The sequence below is a fragment of the Moschus berezovskii genome, chromosome 2, assembly GCF_049115385.1.
Source record: "Moschus berezovskii isolate FMDL1 chromosome 2, NW_MosBer_1.0, whole genome shotgun sequence".
In the NCBI taxonomy this organism is placed as follows: domain Eukaryota; kingdom Metazoa; phylum Chordata; class Mammalia; order Artiodactyla; family Moschidae; genus Moschus; species Moschus berezovskii.
In genome coordinates this window covers 136,938,273-136,945,243 of record NC_142461.1, presented here as the reverse complement: position 1 = coordinate 136,945,243, position 6,971 = coordinate 136,938,273, and positions in this window count along the sequence as shown.

The window sequence follows — 6,971 nt, the reverse complement described above, 5'->3', positions numbered from 1 at the left end:
TGATCCCTGGTTCCTCTGCCTTTTCTAAATCCAGCTTGAACATCTGGAAGTTCACGGTTCACATACTGTTGAACCCTGACTTGGAGAATTTTAAACATTACTTTGCTGGTGTGTGAGATGCATGCAATTGTGTGGTAGTTTTAGCATTGTTTGACAATGCCTTTCTTTGGGATTGGAATGAAAACTGAACTTTTCCAGTCCTGTGGCCACAGCTGAGTTTTCCAAATTTGCTGGCATATTGAGTGTGGCACTTTCACAGCATCATCTTTTAGGATCTGAAATAATTCAACTGTAATTCCATCGCTTCCACTACTTTTGTTTATAGTGATGCTTTCTAAGACCCACTTCATTTTGCATTCCAAGATGTTTGGCTCTAGGTGAGTGATTACACCATCATGGTTATCGGAGTTATAAAGATCTTCTTTGTGTAGTGCTTCTGTGTATTCTTGCCACATATTCTTAATATCTTCTGCTTTTTTATAAAGTCTATAGTTTAAATAATAATTTTATGTAAATGTTAGTGGGTTTTTGGATAATTAGACATCACACACACACACACACACACACACACACACACACAAAACCCTCTAGTCTTAGAAAGATACCTTTAAAAAGGCAAGCTATAGAGTGGGAGAAAATGTTATTCTAAATAATTGCATCCTACAAGAACTTTAGGTTTAGAATATGCTGCAAAATCTTAGAGTCAATGGTAAGACAAAAAGATCAAAATGGGAAACACTTTTTTTTTTGTAATTAATTTATTTTTTATTGGAGGCAAATTATTTTACACTATTATATTGGTTGGTTTTGCCATACATTGACATGAATTTGCCCCGGGTTTACATAAGTTCCCCCTCCTGAACCCCCCTCCCACCTCCCTCCTCCCTTTATCCTCCCTCTGGGTCATCCCCGCATAGACATGATTTGCTTATGCATTCATGAGCAGGAGGACATTTTAATTGTCTATACATATGACAGATTACTTCTAGTAATAGAAAGACATGAATATCATACTTGAAACAATACGGAAACATTTCAAAAAACATTATGGCAAATTAAATAACCCAGTCCAAAAAATGAGTATGTACTATATGATGCTATTTGTGTGAATTTCCAGAACAGACAACATCAAGCTATGTTGACAGAATCCCTTCCAGTAGTTGCCTAGAATGGGACTGACTGATGAAAAAAGAACACTTTCTGCTGTGATGGAAATGTTTTCTATTTTGACTGGTTTGATTTATTCATGGATGAATAGATGTGAATACTCATTTAACTGCACTTAAAATGGTTGAAATATGTCTTATTTCATTTCTCAGTAAAGTGATTTTTAAAAAGTCTTTAAATTTCATTTTCTGCAAGATTGTTTTCAGTGAAAATACAACACTAGTTCACACTTAAGTGACATAAATTTTAGGTTAATCTAGAATGTTTTCAGCATGTGATTTTAAAATGAACATTTATTCAAGTCCAAGAGGACTGGCGTGCTGTGATTCATGCGGTTGCGAAGAGTCGGACACGACTGAGCAACTGAACTGAACTGAACTGAAACTGCTGCTGCTGCTGCTGCTGCTAAGTCACTTCAGTCGTGTCCGACTCTGTGTGACCCCATAGACGGCAGCCCATCAGGCTCCCCCGTCCCTGGGATTCTCCAGGCAAGAACACTGGAGTGGGTTGCCATTTCCTTCTCCAATGTGTGAAAGTGAAAAGGGAAAGTGAAGTCGCTCAGTCACGTCTGACTCGTAGCGACCCCATGGCCTGCAGCCTACCAGGCTCCTCCGTCCATGGGATTTTCTAGGCAAGAGTACTGGAGTGGCTTGCCATTGCCTTCTCCGGAACTGAAACTACTTACATTTAATATGATTTTATTGTTTTTATTTTCTCTGTGTGCTTTAACCCACCCTTCCTATTTTTCTGTTTACATTCATATTATTTGAAAAGTTTTATAATTTAATTTTATCTTTTTGGTGGGCTCGTTGATTCTGTGATGTAATATTTTAGCGGTTATCTTAGGGTCTATACATCTTTGACTTGTCACATGACTTATCACAGTCCACCTTCAAGTTATGTGACACTATTTCGTGTACAGTATAAGAATGTCACCACATGATACATTTTTCTCTTCAAACTTTTGTTCTATTGTAATACATTTTGTCCTAAACCTCATAATACATTGCTATTGCTTTGGTTTAAATAGCCAATCATCTCTTAAATAATTACAAAACTGATTCCTGAGTGTAGTTGCCTTTCCACATGTAGTTACCATTCCTGCTACTTTTATTTCTTTGTTTAGCTTCAGATTTCTACCTGGCATCATTTTCCTTCTGCTAAAAGGAACTCTTAAATTTTCTGTAGCACCTGTCTACTGGTAATAACATTTTCTAGACTTATATATTTATAAAAAGTATTCCGTACTTCTTTTGGAAAGATATTGCTCTGGTTAAAGATTTTTTGGTAGAGAAGTGTGTTTTATTTGGCTCCATCTTCTGGTTAGTATTATAAAGATATTGTTCCTCACTGTCTCCTAGCTTACATCATCTTTAGTAAGAAATATGCTACCATCCTTATCTCTGTTCCACTTTTAACTGTGTACAAAGTGTATATGTTTTTCTCTGGTTTATCACTTGTCATAATGTATTTGATTCCTGTGTACTTTGGTACCACTCTTTCCCCTGTTTCTTATACTTCAGTCACTGATTATGGATACACAGATTTATAAATTTGTATTAATTTATACCTTTTAGTCACTATTTCCTCATATGTTTTATGCCCCCACTGAACTGGCAATTCAAATCACATAAATCCAGGTCCTTGGAGTTTTCCTAGAGTTCACTGGTCCTCTGCTCTGCCCACACTGCCATTCCTCTTTCTTTATGAATTTCATGTTGTATAGTTTGTATTCCTATGTTTTCAAGTTCATTAAACATTTCCTCTGCAATATCTAAGTTGTTCTTGATTTTATCCAGACTCTGTTTCATTTCACACATTATAGTCTTCATCAACAGTTTGATTGGAGATGTTTTTAATAGCCTCCTCTCATTACCTAACATGTCCAAAATTATCTCTTGTTTACTGAATATATGAAATGAAGTGAAAACAATTGATTTAATGTCCTTGTCTACTGAATTCTGAATTTTATGATTGCTAATCCTAAATTCATTTTTATATCTTATATTTGGGAATTGTTCATTTGAAAATTATTTTAGATTTATAAAACGTGACAAATATAGAGAAGTCCCATGAATTCTTTACCCAGTTTTCCCCAGTCTTACATAACTTACATAAAATACATAATTTATGAAATACATATTTTACATAATTATAATACAATATCAAAATTTAAAACTTGATATTGGTACATCCCCATTTTATTAGATATGTAGATTCTTATAGGGCTTCCCTGGTAGCTCAGTGGGAAAGAATCTGCCTGCCAATGCAGGAGACGCAGGTCCAATCCCTGGGTCGGGAAGATCCCCTGGAGAAGGAAATGGCAACCCACTTCAGTATTCTTGCCTTGGAAATCCCATGGACAGATGAGCTTGGCAGGCTACAGTCCATGGGGTCCCAGAAGAGTCAAACTTGATTTAGCAACTAAACAACAATATTCCTATAGGTACATAAAAAAATACAAAAATAATTCACCATCATAATAATCCACTTGTGTTACCCTTATACACCTACAGTTGGAAACCTCTAATTTATAACTCATATATTAAATATTGTAATTTTGAGAATGTTATGGAAATGCTTTACTGCTCTCTTAAAAATGACTTGTGGTTATTTCAGGTGAGCTTCCCAGGTGGCGCTACTGGTAAATATCCTGCCTGCCAATACAGGAGATGTAAAACACAAGGGTTTGATCCCTGATCGATTCCAAGGATCAGGAATATCCCTTGGAGAAGGGCATGGCAACCCACTCCAGTTGCCTGGAGAATTCCATGGACTAAGGAGCCTGGTGGGCCACAGTCCATAGGATCACAAAGAGTCAGACATGACTGAAGTGACTCAGCACATAGAAATGGAATTGGAGAAGGACTCTTTCTGGCTCACAGCACTAATTCCCTTGAGATTCAGCCAAGTTGTTGCATAAACTGACAGTTTGTTCCTTATTTCTGAGCAGTATTACATGATATAAATGCATCTTGTTTTTTTTTTTTTTAATTAGTCAACTATTGAAGGGTGTTTTGGCTATTTCCGGTTTGGGTTATCACAAATACTTTTGTGTATAGGTTGTTGTGTTAACATGTTTTTACTTCTCTGGGATAAATGCCCAGAATACAATTTCAGTGTTGCATGATTGTTGCATATTTAGCTCTTTAAGAAAGTGCCAAACTGGTTTTCATACAGGCTCTGCAATTTTATATTCCCACTAGGAATGTATGAGTGATCTAGTCTTTCTGCATCTTCTCCCAGCATTTGGTGTTGTCAATAATTGCTGTCATCCATCCTGACAGGTACACAGAGATACCTCATTGTGACTTTAACCCGCATTTTTCCAATCACCCAATAATGTTGAACATATTTTCATGTGCTTATTTGCCATCTGTAGATCATTTCTGAAGTGCAAGTTCAATGCATGAAGCAGGGCTCTGGGAGAATCCAGAAGGATAGGGTGGGGAAGGGGGTTAGAGGGCGGGTTCAGGTTGAGGGGGACACATGTATACGATTCATCTTGATGTATGGCAAAAACATTGTAAAGTAATTATCCTCTAATTAAAATTAATTAACTAATTAATAAAAAAGAAATGCCTCCTCATATCTTTGGCCCATTTTGTAGTTGGATGTTTTTTACTGTTCAGTTTTGAGAGTTCTTAATATATTAAGTTCTTTTTCAGATACATTGTTTGCAAATGTTTTCTCCCAAAATGCAATTTGTCTTTTTACCCTGTTATCAGAGTATTCAGAGAGCAAAAATTTTCAACTGCAAGTCCAATTTATCACCTTTTTCTTTTATCAGTCATGCTTTTAACATTATATCTAAGAATTCTTCACCAACGAGATTTTTATCCTATATTTTCTTCTAAAAGTTTTATATTTTTTCAGTATATACCTGGAACTATGACCTATTTTGAATTAATTTTTGTATGATGTGTAGTTTCTTTTCTTTTTTGCCTGTGGATAGCCAATCTGTCTCTATGCATTTTGTTTTGTATAGTCTTCTTCCAGCACCATTTGTTGAAAAGGTTATCTTTCTTCCATTGAATTGCTTTTACGCCTTTGTCAAGAATCAATTGACTGTAGTTGTGTGAGTCTATTTCTGGGTTCCCTGTTCTGTTTCATTGATGTCTCTCCAATACCACACAGTCCTGACTACTGTAGCTGTACAGTGTCTTGAAATCAGGTATGTGAATCCTATTTTATGCTTCTTCTCAAAATTATTTTATCTAGTTTAGTTCCTTACCCTTTACAAACAGATTTTAGTACAATCTTTGCAATATCTACCAGAATAACCCCAAACACTTACTGGCATTTAATTTAAAAATGTGTTAAAACTGTATATTAGTTTTGAGAATATTGACCTGTTTGCCACACTGAATTATTCAGTCCATGAAAACCAAATATCTCTCAAAAAATTTAGCTCCTCATAGATGGCTTTCATTAACATCTTGCAATTTTCAAAACATAAATGATGTATGTGTATTAGATTTATATATTTTTCATTTTATTAGTCATTTTAAATGTTTTATTTTTTAATTTTCATTGCTCGTGTGTAGAAAGCCGGTTGTTTTCATATTGAAAACATATCCTGTGACCTTGTTGGACTCACTCATTAGTTTGAGGTTTTTGTTTTTTGGTCTTTTCTTGTTTACTTTGTAAATTCCTTGAGATAGCCTACATAAACTATCATGTTATCTGCAAAGAAGGACCGTGCAATTGATCTACTATTCTGAACCCTATGTGTTTTATCCCCTTTTTCTTGCTTTACTTTGCTGTACAGGACTTCCATTACTAGGATGAATACTATTGATGTGTACAGACATTCTTATCTTCTTCCCAGTTCATGGGAAAGAATTCAGTCTTTCACCATTAAATGTTATTTTAGCTGAAGGGTTTTTGTTGATTGTGCTTTATTAAGGACGTTTCTCTCAAACTTGCTTTTCTATTGTTTTATTTTTGTTAGAGTAGATATTGAATTTTGTTTTCTGAGTGAATTGATATGGCTGTGATTTTTCTATTTATATATAAATATCTGTTAATATTGTCCAGTACATTGGTAGAGTTTTAAATATTAATATCTAACCAGTCTTACAAATACACCTGACTTTGTCACAGTGTATACATATGCCTATATAATGCAGAATTCTATATGCTAATATTTCCTTAAGGATTTTTATTGTTTATATTCATTAAAGATATTGGTTTGCAATTTTCTTTCTTCCTTTTTTTATATTATCTTTGTTTTGGTATCAGGGCAAGTGACCTCATAAAAGGAATTGGAAAGATCTTACTCTCTTGTGATTTTTGGAAGAATTTGTATAGAATTAATATCTTTGTGTGTAGAATTCTTTAGCAAAACTCTCTGGACTTGGATATTTCATTTCTAGTGATTTTAAATTACAAATTTAACTTCCTTTAATTTACAGTGCTATTCAAATGACCTATTTCATACTATGTATGTTGCTGTAGTTTGTGCTTTTTGAGGAACTGATACATTTTTGTCTACATTGCATATTTATGTATATAGAATTATTCATAGATTTTCTTATTATCCTCCAAATGACTGCAGTGTGTTTTATGATATCTCCTATGTCATTCCTAATATTGGTGATTTGTGTACAAACACACACACGTATATATGCATAGTCTAGTTAGAGATTTTTCAATTTTATTGATTTTTTCCCCAGAGAATCAACACTTACAGATTTCTTTGCTGATTTTTCCTCTTTTCCAATTTTTTGCAATTTATTTAATCCTGAAGAGAATTTTATCAATTCAAAATAATTCTGAGATGACTGTTCTTTTCTATCTGC